This window comes from Heloderma suspectum, chromosome 2 (assembly GCF_057233095.1).
Source record: "Heloderma suspectum isolate Gila_16-S chromosome 2, 16-S_ref, whole genome shotgun sequence".
NCBI lineage: Eukaryota > Metazoa > Chordata > Lepidosauria > Squamata > Helodermatidae > Heloderma > Heloderma suspectum.
Window position 1 is genome coordinate 341492290 of NC_139459.1, and position 18271 is coordinate 341510560.

At 45.6% G+C, this 18271-nt stretch overlaps 1 non-coding gene across 1 annotated transcript; it reads left to right on the top strand.

The window, feature by feature from the left end:
- Positions 1-6379: 6379 nt before the first annotated feature.
- On the top strand, positions 6380-6467 carry TRNAY-GUA (transfer RNA tyrosine (anticodon GUA)). Its single transcript is given in 2 exon segments — positions 6380-6416; positions 6432-6467. It is a non-coding gene; the product is annotated as a tRNA-Tyr (tRNA).
- Positions 6468-18271: the final 11804 nt, after the last annotated feature.

Below are 18271 nucleotides of genomic sequence, written 5' to 3' on the forward strand. Positions count from 1 at the left end.
ATCTTGAAATTGCCCTACATGGTTATAAATTGGCTGAAGAAAAGATTTAAATGGGATTTTGGCCAGCTTTTGGCAGACTGGGGAACAGGTTGTGGCTCAGGAATCTTGGAAGATTCCTATCTGGTGAGTATCCTCCAGACACATGCTGGTAACGTAAGCGAGGTGATGCTTCTCTGCCCTTAATGACACTGCTGCTGCTAATTCGGAAGAATGTGCATCCTTCCTTAGGCAGGGGAGTGGAGCTCACTTGATTTCTTCCAGCTTGATAAGCAGGGGCCGTGGCTCAGTGGCAGAGCCCCCGCTTTGCATGCAGAAGGCCCCAGGTTCAGTCCCCAGGTAGGGCCTGCCTGAAACCCTGGAGATCCACTGCCTGTCAGCATTGGCAGTGCCAGACTAGATGGACCAATGCTCTGATACACTATAAAACAGTTTCCTATCTTCATGTTTTGGAAGAAGCCCTTAGAAACAATACTCCTTTGAGCTTCTGGCTCATAATAGCGGAAAACCTTTTCAGTGGTGGCACCCCATAGATGGAACACTCTCCCCAGAGAGGGTTGCTTGGCACCTATGTTATAGTCTTTCTGGCGCCAGGCAAAGACCTTTTTATTCTCCCAGGCCTTTAAACAACTGCTTTTAGTGCTTGTCGTACTCTCTTGCACTGCTGGTCTTAATGTGGTTTTAGGTGCTGGGTTGGTTTTATTCTTTGCTGCTGGTTTCTGATGTGCTGTTTTTATCATTGTGTATTGTTTTATATTTCATGTTTTTAAATTTACCTGTACACTGCCTAGAGAACTCAGGTTGTTAGCCAGTCTGTCAGTGAAACAAACAAACAAATACACCACTTCCAATGACCGTGGAAGCAAATGCCTAACCATGGAGGAAAAGCTGCCACTTCTTGGCTGAATAGGTGGCAGGGCCATCCCAAGACATTGTGCTTCCTGAGGCAGCGCAACAAAGGACGCCCCCTCCCTCAAAACCAAGGTACTTCTATACGAGCATCAAAGGCATCTGTATGAGACCTTTTGTGAGAGCCAGCGTGGTGTAGTGGCTAGAGTGCTGGACTGGGGGTCGGGAGATCTGGGTTCTAGCCCCCACTCGGCCATGGAAGCTCACTGGGTAACTTTGGGCCAGTCACAGGCTCTCAGCCCAACCAACCTCAGGGTTGTTGTTGTGAGAATAAAATGGAGAGGAGGAGGGGAATGTAAGCTGCCTTGGATTCCTTGAAAGAGGAAAAAAGGCGGGATATAAATGCAGTACATACATACATACATAGAAGGATTCAGTCTTGCTCAGTAGAGCACTAATTTGGTGCCACCTCTTCTTGGGAGGGCACCATGGGAGCAGTCTCTGGTGTGGCTAGGAAGCCTTGAGCAGAATGTGTGCTCAGTAGCTGATGGGAGAGGGGGGCTGGATCCAGATCTAGTCCTTACTTAAAGCAGCCCCATTGAAATCAATGGGTCTCAAGTTAGTCATGACTAACATGGGACCCATTGATTTCAATGGGACAGCTCTAACTAAGCCTGACCCAGTCCGCGGTATTTCCCCCGCTCCCCAGCTCTAATGCAGTTATCGCCCCAAGCAGGGGCAGCCCTCCGCTTGCCCACGCCCCCTGCAACAGCAGCGCCTCTTTATTTATTTCAAACATCAACACAGCGCTTTTCAGGTATAAGCGACTTCTCAGAGCAGGTTACAGTAATATTAAAACTAAACATCATTTTTTTTAAAAAGGTTAAACTACAATGGTACACTGCAGCTGCTACACAATCTGAGGTTTATGTGAACAGAGCCAGACTCAGAGTCTGTACTAAAAAACTGGAATACAATTAACTGGGAAGGCAGCTTAGCAGAATGCCCTTTTACGCAGTGAACCAGAAGCAGGCAATACAGAAAACAGACAGACAGACAGGCATTACCATGATAGGATGATGATGTTTGGAAAGTTCCGAATTTGCCCAAAGAATTCATAAAGAGAAAGTGCTGCTTGTTCTCTACATAAGGATGTTCCGAATTACACTTCCCGTTGTGCTCATCCCAGGAAGCAAATGGTGTTTCATTCCAAATAGGTGCAGTCTTAGACAGAGGTGCCATCAGGGTAGGACTTTGGGGCAGAAGCCAGGGTCCCACTCAGCAGAATGTACTGGTGGGGGCAGGGGGGGGCACAGCAGGGTGGTGCACCACATTTGGAAGGATTTGAAATAACGCACTTTATTTATTTATTTATTTATTTATTGACTTTATATCCCGCCTTTTTTCCTCTTGCAAGGAACCCAAGGCGGCTTACATTTTCCTCCTCCTCTCCGTTTTATCCTCACAACAACAACCCTGTGCGGTAGGTTGGGCTGAGAGTCTGTGACTGGCCCAAAGTCATCCAGTGAGCTTCCATGGCCGGGTGGGAACTAGAACTCGGATCTTCCAGCTCCCAGTCCGTCACTCTCACCACTACACTACACTGGCATTATGATCTAAAGAGGGGGGTTGGGGCATAAGACTATTAAGCCCAGAGTCTAAAATTGCACCAAAGCATGTGCTTGGCTAATTAAGCACTTTGCTCAGAGTGAGTGCGAATTGTTATCATTAATTGCTCTGTCTAGGCCACCCTATCCCAAAGGTGCAGTTTGTCCTGATCTCCCTCATCGCTCTTAATTTGCTGGTGAGGAAAGATAAGGGATTTGGTTGTCAGGAGCGCCCTTGCTGCCTTCTGAAATCTTCAAGTAGCCAAGAATCAACACGCAGACAAAAGGGCTCTTTTCCAAGGCTTTATTTCCATTCAACCTAATGAAGCTTACAGATGCTAATTGCCTTAGCCTAAGAAGAAAACTTAAGAGGGAGCAGCCTGCCAGGGGATTCTAGCCTTAGGGAGTCAGTTGGTCTCCGTTTGGAGGGAAAGGGCAGGAAGCCTCTGAACTTAAGGACTAGGAGGAGAGAGTCCGCCCCTTTCCCATGGGGCATCGGGGCGCAGCTGTTGTCATTGCGCCACGTGGGCTGAGCGCCTACTCTCAGCGCCCGCAACCTCTCGCTTGTCCCTGCGCCGGTGCCTCGCATCCAGAAGCTCCAGTTGTACCTCCCTCTCCCTGCCAGGCTCACTGTCACTCTCAGGAATGTGAGCAGGGAGGGACTGTCCCTCCAGCTACGCCTTTGAAGAGCAAGCGGGTTCCTCTCCCACGGTTTCTATCTCTTCCTCAGAATCAGAACTGCTTTGGGGCTCAATGGGCTCCGATCCAACCCTGACATTCGTTAGTGCTAGGATTTTTAACCCCATTGTCCCCAGATCAAACGTTGATCAAATGTAAAATGTTTTACATATGGCTGTGAGCCTGACTTGTACGTTACATGCATCGTGTGGATTTCACCTGTGCCAAATGTTTACAGCGCTTGATTTCAAGACTGAAAATTGGCCTCTCCCTTGAGGACAGGACAGCAAATGATTAGCTAAAAGTTCAGAAAGGTAGATCAAGGTTTAAGTATTTGAGAAATCAAATCCCATTCATCCCCACAAATATTTGTGAAGTGTTTCTTGGAAGCAGTTTAGTTCCCTGGAAGCCTCCCTGAGTCAGTTTGGAGAGGGTGAGGGATCTTCCTCCTTGGAAACTGTTCAGTTCCTTGGAAGCAGCCTCTGAATCAGTTGAGAGAGCTTGTTGACTACAAGTCCCATCATCCCCAGCCATCATGGCCCTTGGGCAATGTGCTCTCAGGCAGGATGCTGGTAATAATTTCTACCTCCACAGCCCCAAAGGCACTTGAGTACATTCGATCAGAAACAGCACCTCGACCTGTGTGTAGCAAGGAAGCGAGTGCAAACCCAGGAGAAGTAATACGAAGTGGCCCAGATGCTCCTCTCCCATTAGCAGGCAGGCTACCTTTGGCTACTTGGGCTATCCGTCATAGCGTGCATGATGATTCTCAAGCATCAGGTTGTAGTATGGGATAGAAGCCATGCAATCCAAGCAATTCAGACACCAGTGTACTTGTCATGATGAGGACCCACATAGATCTTCACTTCTGCTGAGTCTGGGTGGACGGGTTGGTGAGCAGGGACTGAGCCAAAGCTGGGGTGGGTGGAAGATATGTCAGGATCTGCTAGTAGATCTCTGGGTGATTTGCAGTAGACCAGCAAGAATTTCTGACTCCTGATTGTTTAACAATAGCAGCAACAAAATGGCACCCCCCCAAAACTTTTTACAGATGAAATGAAGAAAGAGGGGGTACATAGGAAGGTGCCCTATACTGGGTCAGACCATTGGTCCGTCTAGCCCAGTATTACTGACACTGACTGGCAGTGGCTCCCCAGGATTCCAGGCAGGATTCCTTCCTAGCCCTAACTGGAGGCGCCAGGGATTGAACCTGGGACCTTCTACGTGTAAAGCAGGTCCCCTACCACTGAGCTACAGTCCCTCCCCAGGTAACCAGAAATGGATTATTGTGTGGAAGGACTGTGAGCTCTGTTCACTTCTGGTACTCAAAACAAATTCTTGGGCTTAGCGGTCTTTAATTCTATGTCTTTTGCACCAGGCTCTGGTTGATGGATTTCAGGGTTCCAGTAAAAACAAGAACATCTCACAAGCCGAACGTCCGCTTACTGGGAGTCAAAGGGGCAAACCTGCCAGGGGAGCCATCCAGCAGGGTCTAGATGGTGGGTGCCTGGGCTTTCCCAGGATGTCTAGTCCAGCAGGGGAGCTGTCCATCAGAATCCAGAGCTGGTCAGCACAGCCAGGTGAGGAGCTTCCTCAGAGAGCTGTTGCACCAGCAACTTAACCGGTGGATGCATTTTATCTTGGAGCTGTCTGAGGGCTTCTTCACATGGCGCTTTTATCCTGCTATTGAGATTGGTGACTCACGGATGTTTGCAGGTCCTTTAGATGATGTTGTCAAGCTCCAGGGTGTCTCCCGCACTAAATGACCTTTATTCCGTTTTTCAAAAGATCGGAGATAGTGAGCTATCAAATTACCCTGCTTGAGTTCCCTTATGAAAAGAGAAAAACGCACAATAAGAAAAGCTAGACCACAGCACCTTCTAGTGGTTGTATGGAAGATATGGAAACATATGGAAGACTCCAATAAGAGGGAGAAGGAGGGGGGAAAGGAAGCGCATGTAAAGGGAGCCCGTCATGATCCTGCATTTAAAAGGGAAGCAGAAAGCCCTGTTTTAAATGCAGGATTTTAGGCTGGTATGGAGATGCTCTATCACACCTCTTCCTGGAGCTTAACACAGCTCTGATCCATAGAATTATAGAAGCATAGAATTGGAAGGGGCCATTTAGACCATCAAGTCCAACCCCCTGCTCAGTGCAGGAATCCAGTTTAAAGCATCCCTGACAAATAGCTGCCCAGTCTCTGAACCAGAGCACACACTTGCTGCCTCTTCCTCCCAAGCAGGGCTGAAGGGGTTTCAGGCTGCCATATAGGCATGGCCTCTCTAGTACTGGGGTTGGCAGAGTTCTGTTGTTGCCTCTATTGCTGCAGTCATAGGGTGATGGTGGAGGGTCCAGAGCAGGGCTGGGGTTCCCACCAAGGATCCCTTAATATTGCAGCCTCCTGGGATAGGGTGTCACTTGGGGGCAGCAGCCTCTCTGTGAACTGGTTCCACTCCTCCTGGTCATTGTAAGAACTACTATTTAACTTTAAGAATTGGTGGCTGGGTTTGCTTTTTTCCTCTTCCCTCCCCATCCCCTTTTCCTTTTGTGTCATCTCTTTTAAATTGAAAGTTTGTGGGCAGGGGTTGTCTTGTTTTTATTGATTGTACATGAGCTGCTCAGTGAGCCTTTTTGGTTGAACAGCTGGGTAAAAATGCTTTAAATAAAAAGACCAGCTTTTCTGCCAAGAAGTCCTTGCATCTTACAGTTTGGCAGGGAGTTCTGGCAGAGTCTGCAAAGGCACACACTCACTCCACCATGTGAGATGCCCCATCTGGCTTGGGCTTCACTATTTCTTCACATGCACTGAGAAGTCACCCTAGAACTTACCCTGAGGCTACTCATTGCAGGAGAAAACTGCCTTAGGCAAGCTACCTTTCATGCAAGCTGGTCCACAATTACTGGTCTCACTGATAATTTCTGCGGAACCTCAGAGTCTCATGGATAACCGTTTGAAAACCACAAACATTGACATATGTTCTACAAAACCTGTAGATTGTGCTCCCACTCCCTTAATGCATACCCATATTTATTCCGATAGACACTGGAAATAAATAAAGCCTTACATACAATTGTATCCTATTCTTGGTTGTATCACTTGTTTCTAGTGGAGGCTGCTGAATAACACTGATCTCAAAAGGAAATGAGTTAAAACCAGAGTATGAAAATAAAAGACCACATGAGCTGTCGGTGTTAGGCAAACCAGAAATTGCAAGTGAAAAGGAATGACTCGGAAAGCTTTCCTTAACCCTTCGATAGCTCAGCTGGTAGAGCGGAGGACTGTAGAGTGCTACCTTAGTCATCCTTAGGTCGCTGGTTCGATTCCGGCTCGAAGGAGGAATGTTTTCTTTCTCCGTAGGACAAAGTCTGAACACGCCTTCTAGAGGGCAGTGAAGGAAAATGGCAGCAGGATAATGCAGAGGTACAACCCGTGTGGAATATAATAAATATGCCCTGTTGCATTTAGACATAGTTTTAAGGCAAGGCGGACATATAGCAGCTTTTACAATTCACCAACCAAAGAGAAGCTATAAACAGGGAGGCATATATTCTACTTGTGCTAGTTATGGAAGTGTGAGTTCTGGTAGCTGGAACAGGTTTTGGCATCCTGTAAAATCTCCAGAGACAATAAAATAATATCTTTAATAGAACCAATCAAGGCTCACAGTGTGATATGTGGGCTTTCAGATCACACCGATCTCCACCTCAGGCTGGATGTTCATTGTTCATGTTTTGAGGGAGAAAAAGATGCTGCTGACAGAGTCAGGGAACGTTGTATTAAGCCCTGATCACTATTTGTTTCAGTCTTAAGAGGGTAAAGGAGAAAGCCCTTTGCAGACTAAAAGGGGGCTTAGGGTGCGTGTGTACGTGTGTGCGTGCGGTGTGCCTTGCAAAATAGACACCACTGCCCTGTCCTTTCACAGAAACCTCACCCATCATAAGAAAGGGCATTTGCTAGTCAATCCACATCAAAGCTATTTCCTGAGTTCCATCTCTTTGTCATATTGTAGCTGGTTTGGCCAATAAATAGAACTCAGGGTGGGGCAAAGCAGAGATGAGCATCCATATGATTGTCTTCCTCAAATGTCTTCACTGGCTTTATTAGTATTTTTGCTGTTTATTATTTCTAGTGCACCTACAAAGACTAGATGGGTTACATAAAATGAAAGTAGCACACAGGCCCTGCCCTCAGGCTTACAATCTCAGTGTTGACAATTTGCAGATCCCTGAATACCATCTTCTGTATTTTTCTCATGTTAATTGTAGCAGCTGCAGGGGACATTGTGCTGCTGTTATGAAGGCGGGGGAACGAAGGTTCAAAGCGGAGGAAAGAGGTCTGAGGAAAGAAGCAGGAAGTCCAAGGAAATGAGTCTTGGGAGATATAGGAAGAACGAACAATGGTTTTACTTGCATCAGAAGAGAGGAAAGGGTACATTTTACGGATTCTTCAAAGATGGAAGTGACAGAGTTCAGTAACTGGTGGTATATGCGGGGAGAAAAGGAAGGATCAGTGATTATGCTGAGATAACGAACAGCGAAAGAAACAGTAGAAGTACCTGCTGGAAGAGGAAGTACGAGGGTAGAATGAGGGTGGAACAAAAACTCAGTTTTATCAGACTTCCATTTTTTTAAAGAAGTGAGATCTCATCCCAGAGGAAATAGCTGAGAAAACATCAGAGATCCTATGTGGAACAAAGAATAAGCTCAGGCAAAGATCTTACTGGCTTCCCATCCTCTTTCTTATCTGCACAAAATCCTCATCCGTACCTTCAGAGCTCTCCACTGTTTGCTCCATGCTGTCCTTTCGCCTTTGTTTCTTGTGCCTTATGGATGACCTCTTCTCCTCCAACTCCATCTTTGTAGTATCTATACAGTTCACACTTTTCTCTCTTTTGATCTAACTGAAACAGTTAATGCACCCCGCCCCATCATCATCTGGTCATCCTTTGCTCACAGGGCTGCTGGTTTGTTAATTGACTTCATCCATTCTTTCTTGCTGCTGCCCCTTAAACCCAGAACTCCATGTGGTGCCACATCTCTCTCTGTCTTCAAATCCCTCCTCAAAATCCACCTTTTCCATGAAGTCTTTCACTTAATCTTCACCTTCAACTCAAACTAGGCCTAAGTAGCTGTTAAGTGCACTTGCGTACATTCATTATTTTTTTTTTACTCTTGCCTCTGCCTCCCCCCCCCCCCAAATTACCAACATGTGGACTAGGTTCCTTGGGGCAGGGACCTGTATTATTATTATTAGTTTTATTATTATTATTATTATTAGTGTTGTTATTATTATTATTAGTGTTATTATTAGCAAGTGAAGCCCTGAAGCTATTAAGTGCTTCTGTTCAGGATCCCAGTTGCTCCATTCCATCCTCCCTCCCCTCCCCTTGGTGTTCCTTTCTCCCCCTTTCAGCAGTTAGCCATCATCCCATGCCCACGGAACATGCACAGTCCATATTGGCCTCTTTTGCTTTCTCTCCCTCAATTCTGTTCCCCCCGCTTTTGTTTTATTTTGAGGTGGGGTGGGGAGACACTTGTGCCCAATACCAGCTACATTCTATTATTTGATTTCTCCATTGATGCCTGTGGCCAGCTCTCTCTTTAAAAGAGCTTATCCATGTGAACCAGGAACTAATCTATCCAGACAATTAAATAAATCGTTCTACCCTTTTTGTATAGCTATGCAACTCCTCTTCTGTCTCCTTTTTCAGCTACTCTGTTCTATTCCCTTCTCCCACCTTGTTGTGAGGTTATTACTTCCTCCTCTCAATCAGGTAACATTTCATGCCACTGAGTTATCACGTGGGTGTTTCCACCCCTTCTTTTAGGGTTTCCTTCCCTAAAGATCCCTCGGGTATCTGCAAAACCCACAGTATATGCTGATCTCTCTCTCTCTCTCTGTTGTATGGTAATGATACAGTTTTGTCTCCAGCTCCACATTCGAATTGGTATTAGAAGGAATTATTAATTACTATTATAGCATGTTTCTTATATCTCTTTCTATGGGACACAGCTGAGGAAGATAAATATGGTGGGGGGCAATGTGTCTCTCTGTGCAGATCCTTGAAATATACCTGCTCTCACTTTTCTTCACAACCATCACCCATCATAATAATTGGCACTGTGTTAGTTTTAGGACAGTGCATTTTGTGTTGTTGTTCAGTTGTTAAGTTGTGTCTGACTCTTCATGACCCCATGGACCATAGCATGCCAGGTCTTCCTGTATTCTGCTTTCTCCCAGAGTGTGCTCAAGTTCATATTCATTGCATCGGTGATGCTATCTAGCCATCTCATCCTCTGACGTCCCCTTCTTCTTTTGCCCTCAGTCTTTCCCAGCATCAGGTTCTTTTCCAGGGAGTTTTCTCTTCGCATTAGGTGGCCAAAATATTTCAGCTTCAGCTTCAGTATCTGTCCTTCCAGTGAGCACTCAGGGTTGATTTCCTTTAGGATGGACTGATTTGACCTCCTTGCAGTCCAGAGGACTCGTAAGAGTCTTCTCCACCACCACAGTTCGAAGGCATCAATTCTTCGGCGCTCAGCCTTTCTTATAGTCCAGCTCTCACAGCCATACATTACTACTGGGAAAACCATAGCTTTGATTATACGAACCTTTGTCAGCAAGGTGATGTCTCTGCTTCTGTCTAGGTTGGCCATAGCTTTCCTCCCAAGGAGCAAGCGTCTTTTAATTTCATGGCTACAGTCACCGTCTGCGGTGATCTTGGAGCCCAAGGAAGTCAAATCTGTCACTGCTTCCATTTCTTCCCCTTCTATATGCCAGGAAGTGATGGGGCCAGATGCCATGATCTTAGTTTTTTTAATGTTGAGTTTTAGACCAGCTTTTGCACTCTCCACTTTCACCCTCAATAAGAGGCTCTTTAGATCCTCTTCGCTTTCTGCCATTAGGGTGGTATCATCTGCGTATCTGAGGTAGTTGATAATTCTCCCGGCAATCTTAATTCCGACCTGTGATTCATCCAACCCGGCGTTTCTCATGATGTACTCTGCATATAAATTAAGTAAGCAGGGCGACAATATACAGCCTTGTCGTACTCCTTTCCCAATTTTGAACCAATCGGTTGTTCCATGTCCGGTTCTTACTGTTGCCTCTTGACCCTCATACAGGTTTCTCAGGAGACAGGTAAGGTGGTCTGGTACTCCCATCCCTTTCAGAATTTGCCACTGTTTGTTGTGACCCACACAATCAAAGGCTTTAGCATAGTCAATGAAGCAGAAATAGACATTTTTTTGGAATTCTCTTGCTTTCTCCCTGATCCAGCGAATGTTGGCGATTTGATTTCTAGTTCCTCTGCCTCTTCGAAACCCCGCTTGTACTTCCGGTAGTTCTCGGTTCACATACTGCTGAAGCCTAGCTTGTAGGATTTTGAGCATCACCTTGCTGGCATGTGAAATGAGTGCAATTGTGCGGTAGTTTGAACACTCTTTGGTGTTGCCCTTCTTTGGATTTGGAATGTAAACTGACCTTTTCCAGTCTTGTGGCCACTGTTGAGTGTTCCAAATTTGTTGGCATATTGAGTGCATTTTGTGTATCTTATTTTAAAAGGAACCTGAGCCGTGGCTTTTGAACTTCCTCGAAGATTTTATTTCCTTCCAAGATGGAAATGCTTCTCTCATGTATAATACCTATGGAATGCCACAAAAGGGATTGGTCCCTTGGCATCCTAGCTCATTTGAGAGACAGCCACTATAACCCAGAGCTATTTCTGTCTCTGCATGCATGCCAGGTTATTAACTTCCCTGGCATGCTCAGGCAATCATTTTATGCCCATTTTACACATGGAGACACTGAGGCTCGAAAGTGACCAGCCCAGAATTTTAGATGTTGCCTCCTGAGGCAGCATTTGAGAGGAGGAAACACTACCATTCCAGTAATGCTCTGAAGACTTGACTGCACTGCCTGAGCATGCTAGAGACTCTGAAAGAGCACCACCCTTCTGAGAGAACTGCACATTACCAGTGGACTTTTAAAATAGCAACTACACAGTGAAAATGGAGGGGACACGTGTGTTCAGGAAGCCACCCCCCACACGGCGACCTCCAGATTGTATTGGACTACAACTCCCATCATCATCAACCAGCATGACTGGTGGATGATGGGAATGGTGCTCCAACCTATTTGGGGGGGGGTGCCAAGTTGGGGGAAGATGTGGTAAAGCCCAGAGGTGTAGTGGAGCCTGGGCTCGCAGGGACACAGTGCCAGACATTTTTTGTTAGCAGAGATGCTGATGTCGTCCCTCTGAGCTTAGCTCTTGAATGGGCAACTAAGACCCATTAGATTTACAAAAGACCTGCTCGTGGTGGAGATAAAACTGCTAGAACTGATTTGTTGATACAGATCAACACAGCTGCCTCCATTTGGGGACTCTCCTTGTGGGCATGGCTATGGGGCTGTCATGATGAGCGCCTGCACTTCAAAATGTTCCACTGCACCACTGGTAAAGTCTAAGCGGCCTTCAGGGCATGGCAGTAGAGAGAAACTCTGCCTTATCAGCTTGAAGCCACTATGTGCACTCTAATTCTGTCTATGCATGTTTTACTCAGAAGTAATTCCTACTGGATTAAACAGGGTTTTCTCCTAATTAAATGCAATAATCTTTAAATGGTAACAACATTTAGGAGGATGGCAATGACAGGGCCAGAGCATTCTCAGCACACTTGTGGGCCGATGCTACAGACTGGGTGTGGGGATGACTCCCTACTGGTGGACCTCTTATCGACAAGGGTCATTCCCCCCCCCCAATAATTCCTGATAGGCTGCCACCAGTCAGGGGGAACCTTCTGACACACCTAGTTTGTCTAGCTGCTTGAGGAGTTTCTGAGCCCTAGGTGCCAACGACCCCTCCCTTCTGCCCAGCCCAGGAACAGAACTCAACAAAAACCATGGGGGGGGGGGGCGGAATCTAATAACACAAGTGGTAATTTTGTAACCACGTGGTCCTTCACTTGGGAAAGAGTTTAGTAAGAATTCCATTTTAAAACAACACAGGCAAATCACCAAATACAAAAAGGAGTTGGTGCGGGGTGGGGTGGGGAGAAAAAGAGAAAAAGAACAAGGGAAGGCAACAATCACACACAGAGAATTCCAAATACACTCCATCTGACATAGTTACCTGTTACTTACTTGAGCAGAGTCTTGTGTTCCAGAGCACATGTAGAGTTCATTGCAGAAAGGATAGCCTGAAGGAGAGCACCCTGGCCTCCAGTTAGATGGTATATGGAGGGCTCCACTAAAGGGGTGAGCAAGCTCTTATTTTTATGGAAATCTGAGTTCAGTGAAAGCTGGTCCTTCAACAGAGATTGGTTCTTGTTTTGTCTAGTCATCTGATAGCCTCCATTTCTGATGTCAGTGGTCTAGCCAGCAAATCACCTTTCTAATGACTCTGAACTTACAGCTTAAATGGGCCAGCCAGTTTGAACCAATTAGCCTCTTTATATATATATAAAAAAGTTTACATTTTTTTATTCATACTGGGGGGAAAAGAGAGGAGATAAACCTATTTGGGTTGCCTGGCAGGGTGCTAATTTACCAGGCGCTCTAGGGACACTGTTGAGCTATATCAGAATATAGGGGTTTGTCACAGCTGGGCAGGACTAAGACTGAGTCAACAGCTGAGCATTCCCTTCCTGGTGGAAGCCAATGTTAGTAAATATGGTACTAACTGAGCAATCAAACCATATCACACTTAAAGCCCTAAATAGTTTGGGACCACATTATCTGAAGAACCACCTATACCCATATGAGCCTGCCCAAGCATTAAGAACAGCATTGGAGACCCTACTCTCTGACCCACCACCAAGAACCATTAGGCTCATGAGTACTAGCAACAGGGCTTTCTCAATGGTGGCCCCACATCATTGAAACTCCCTCCCTAGGGAGATATGTATGGTGCCTCATCCCTGCTAGGTTAAAAGCCCCCACTGAAGACACATTTATTCCCATATGCATTTGGTAGTTTAAAAGCCTTTCACTACTGCCACGGTATTTTATAAAATTTTATTGTATTTTCAGGTGTTTTATAATCTTGTAAGCCACCTTGTGAGGGCAGTTTGCCCTGAAAGGTGGGTTAAAATCTTTTAAAATAAATACACAAATAAATAAATAATTGAAATCACCACCTCCTCTCCAGTGCTTCCTGGTCCAGCTTCCTTCCAAGTCCAGCCACAGCAAGCCTGGGACAGGCCATTGGCACATTACTCAGCCAATCACAAGCTGTCAGGAATACATCAGCCCTAGGCTAGAACCGAAACCTTTGCTTTGTGTGAAGCTGCCCCATATGGTGGGTCACCAGAACTGCAGCCTGGAGTGTCTTCCTTGGCAGATCTCAGGCTCTGGATTGGCCCTGCCCACAAGAGCTGTGAAAGGCCTCCTGTTTGAGCTGGCAGGTAGTGTGTTCGGCTTTTTCTTTCTCTCTGATCTGCTGGTTCTGATCACTTGGTTCCCAGCTCCCTTCTGACAGCTGCCCTGTCACAGCCTTTTAACCTGTTTTTATGGGGTATTAACCTATTTTGTACCTGTTTTATTATAACAATCCCCAGAGGGGTAGCCATGTCGGTCTCTTGCAACAAAAACAGCAAAGCTCACATTGGCACCTTACAGACTATCAAGGAAATTGTCAAGACTAATACATTTATTCCGGCATAAGCTTTTGGGGACATCGTCCACTTCATCAGATGCATGAAGTGCTAACCTGAAATTGGCAGATTTTGTGAATGACAACCACTAAAGGAATCATCACTGTCCGTACTTTTAGCATTTCAATTTCCTCCAACAACAGACTTTACATCCTGCACTCCAGCATGTGTATATAAATTGGCTAGTTTGAGGTTAACATTTCATGCCTCTGATGAAGTAGGCAGTGTCCACCAAAGTTTATGTCAAAATAAAATTGTTAGTCTTCAAGGTGCCACAAGGTTGCTTATGTTTTATTGTGGGAGTCACTCTGAGAGTGTTTCATTAGAGGGCAGCGTATAAATTAAATAAACAAATACACCTTCATCTTAACACTGTTTTTTGTTGTTGTTGAATGATTGATAAACTGTCACAGGACATTATGTAAGGCAAGGTGTTTAGTCTCTGCTGTTCTGGAAGAACTGGAAAAGCTGAGCTTTTGGAATGTGGTTACATAATAACTGCAATGAAATCAAGGGTGCAAAATTCTCTCTCCTGTCACAGCTTACCCCTGCTTGTTTGATTTCTGATATGGTGAGGTAATAGGGCTGAAGCCTTGGGAACTGTACACCTGTGTTGTTGGGGGAGCAATTAGCATGATAATTAATCATTCTAATTCCCTGAGCAACTTTGGCAGCCACCCCCTTTTCATCACTAGATTTCCCAGAGGTTTGCTAGATCTCATTAAAAATCAACTGAGGTTTGCAGATTCTAATAGCCACATGAGAGGTGAATCACCTACATGATGGCTAAATTTTTGTACTCTTGTTCAATGAGCCCTAGCTTATGTGGTCTGCCTTAGGTGTTTTGGAATACCAGGTACCAGCTCCTGTGCTCTTAAATGCTATATGACACAGGTAGTTCGCGATCCAACAAATGAAGCTTTTCCCCATCACAGCATCTCCATGCAAGGAAATCTTTGTCTTTCAGACTCACAGCTAATTACTTTGTCCTAGTCAAGAAAAAACCATCATATAAAAAGTCTTCCTTGGTGATGGTTTTCAAATGTATGGTTGTTATGCAATTGTTGTAGGGCCATCTTCTGCAACCTGGCACCCTCCAGGTGTGTTGGACTACAACTCCTATCAGCCATGCTGGTGGTGATGGTCTAGCATATCTGGAGGGTGCCATGTTGTGGAGGGCTTGTAGAGAATCCAAATGCCTTTCCTTCAGTCGTTCAGTAAACGCTTCTGTTTCAGCAGAAGTGTATTCCCTTGGCATTCACCATACCATGATTTGTGGCTAGGAAAATGTGATTCCCTTCCCTCAGTTTAAAGCAAACAAACTCTAGTGCTGTGTGGAATTTGGTTGTGTAACTGATGTTGGCACCTATATTATATCTCTGCATGTCACCTGTCCTGAACAAAACAACTTGCCTTCTCATGGACCTAAGATTTGTAAACAACAATACATACACTTCTTTACAAAATGTGTTCCCCACCTATACTACCTAAGCATGGGAACGTATATTGTGTCTTAACCACAACACACACATCCATACTCTGCTGCAGGAGTAGGTAGAACTCCAGATGTTTTGGACTTCAACTCCGAGAAGCCCTGCCAGCCATGGCCAGGAATGCTGGGAGTTGAAGTCCAAAACGTCTGGAGCTCTGTTTTCTGCCTACCTCTGCTCTACTGTATCTGAAATAACTGCATATTCTTTGCTTGTGTACTCATTCCTCCATCATTCTCCTCTTCCTCTGTTGTCCTCCCCCTGGTGAATTTTAGACCATAAGCTCATCGGCGCAGGGACTATCTCCTTATACAAGGCTGGAAAACCTATGGCCCTCCAGATGTCGTTGGACACCACCTCCTATCTGCCCCAGCCAGCATGGCCAATGGTCAGGGATGATGGGAGTTGTAGTCCATCATCACCTGGGGGGGCCACAATCCCACATCCTGCATGTTGATATAACAACCACCACCACCACCACCTACACCAAGGGCAATGCACCACTTCTGCTGCCTTTTGTCAACTTCACTTCTCCATTTTTGATATCACCAGTGAAACTGGCATAAACGTCCTTTTATGGTGGGGGGGAAGGCTGCACAGCCTCTGGCCACCTGAGATCTGAGTTGTAGCGCTATGAAGGACTTATGGAAAGACTGCTCAGTGCTGGTGGGGGAATAGTTGGGGTGAGATTTGCAAGATCATGTGAACAGCACCACAGAGCAGTGCAAGTCACTGGAACCCCCTCCTCACACTGACAACGGTGGAAGTCAGCCGAACCTCTGCTCTGTTTCCTGAGCTTTCTCTGTCCAGACACATCTCACACATCTTCAAGCCCTCCTTCATAACTATGCACCCTAAAAAAAGGTTGTTTTTAAATAGAAACTGAAACAATGAAAGAAGATTCTCTGGGTACCAGGCTACATACTTGCGTGCTGTGAAGTTACAAATGAATGAGAATCCACAGGGCTCAGTCTATTATAAGATAACATGTGACATTGCATCATGAACCTTTTGCCGTCGTCATGTTAGGAGGGAGGTCACAGACTGAGTAATCTCTAGGGAATCTTTCTAGATAAGGCAAATAATGCTTTAGGAATTGTTGCTGGGGTGGGCGGAAGGCAGACCACAATTCACCAGTGCAGTCACCAGTGCACCACGTAGTCGCACTTGCTGGGATCCTTGCAAAGAACACTAGGCTAGGTGGAGCTTGGTCTGATCCAGCAAATCATGTTTTTAAGTGAGAGTGCAAACTCAGGATCACTTAACACAATTTAGTTATGCTTTAACTTAACTTCATGTCATGCCCTGTGGTGGCTTCTTTTTGGTTGGAAGTCACGCTCACATAAATTTTGTTCTTGAAAAATCTGCAATAATTACAGATGTGCACGCACTTTTAAACTATACTCCTGTGACGTGGGGACTAAAAGATAGAAAGCAAAAGTGGACTTTGAGAGCCTTTACAGATGCAAAGGGACTCATACTTAAGCCTGGAAGGATAAACACACACCACCTATCATTCAGTGGTCTGAAGATCTTACTGCTCTTGCTTGATTTGAAGGTATATTCTACAGTTGTCAGTTTTCTTTTGGATGTTTATTTAGATATATGGACTGCTTATATGAATGTATACATTTGAAATAGAAATTTTGAATCTTTTTTTCCTCTTTTCTTTTTATGAATGGTGGTGTGAATGATTATAGTGAATAGATATCATTCTATGGCATGTTGTTCCTATTTTTTTATGTTGGATTGCAACCCCTCCCCCCAGTCCCATAATTTCATGTCTCAGCTGTTGTAGCATGGTCTATGCGGGCCTGCCCTTATGGAAGCTGCACCTAGTGCAGAATGCAGCAGTAAGGTTGTTGTGTGATGCATCTAGCAACATCACTGTTAAAAGAACTGCACTGGCTGCCAATTTGCCAGTGGGCCAGGTTTAAGGTTTGGCATTAACTTATAAAGACAAACAACCTGCAACCAAGATATCTGAGAGAACGTCTCCTCCTATAGATATCTGCCAAACCACTATGATTATTATTATCACAAGCCCTCCTGGTTGTGCCACATCCAACAGCAGTCTTCTCCAACTGAATGTCATCCAGATGCGTTAGACTACAACTCCCATCATTCCCAGCCAGCAACAACCAGGAAGAGGGCCTTTTCTATGGTGGCACCCACTCTTTGGAATACCTTCACACATTCCCCCCTCCGCCCCAAATAAAACACGTCATTCCTACTACGCTTTAGGCACATGTTGAAAACTGTTTTTTGTTTTGTTTTTTAATTGTGGCCACTGGTTTCATTGCAGTTGTTTTAGGGAGCAATCCTATGGCCGCTAGTCAGCGGCTAGACAGCCTTAGGATATCTGGTTTTCCGGGAACTGACCTCGGAGCCTGTGCTCTGCGGTCGGTTCCTGGAGAACTGACCTTTCCCCCCGTCCGCGCTGCCTTGCAGGCAGTGCGGAAAAGCCCTGTGCTCCATGCTTGCAAGAGGAGCACGGAGCGGCCAAAACGGGGTGCTCTGGGGGAGTGTTCCAGGGCAGGGAGCACAGAAATGCTGGTGCGACACATCCAATATGTCATCCGGCAGCCTCCTCCCTCGCTCCACCCTCCCGCGGCTAGACAGCCGAAATCGGCTGTCTAGCCGAAAATGCAGGGCAAGAGAAACGCAGAGGGGACGATCCCCTCCATGCTTCTCCTGCCCTGCATTGGATAGGCAGTTGCCTCCAAGTTCAGAGGCGGTCGCCTATCTGCATAGGATTGTGCCCTTAGTAACATTTTATTTGTTTACTGTAGTTTTATCATTATATAGATCACCTGGATATATTGTATACAGCAGGCTGTATAGAAATATTTTTAAAAAGTAACTGTTGACTGATTCTGAATATGCCCAAAGTATGAGAGCAATAGAGGGCAATTTAAATGAATAGCTGAACAGTTTCATAAGAAGCGTATGAAAAACAACAACACCTTTGATGTGTGCATGTGTGTTTTTAACACCACT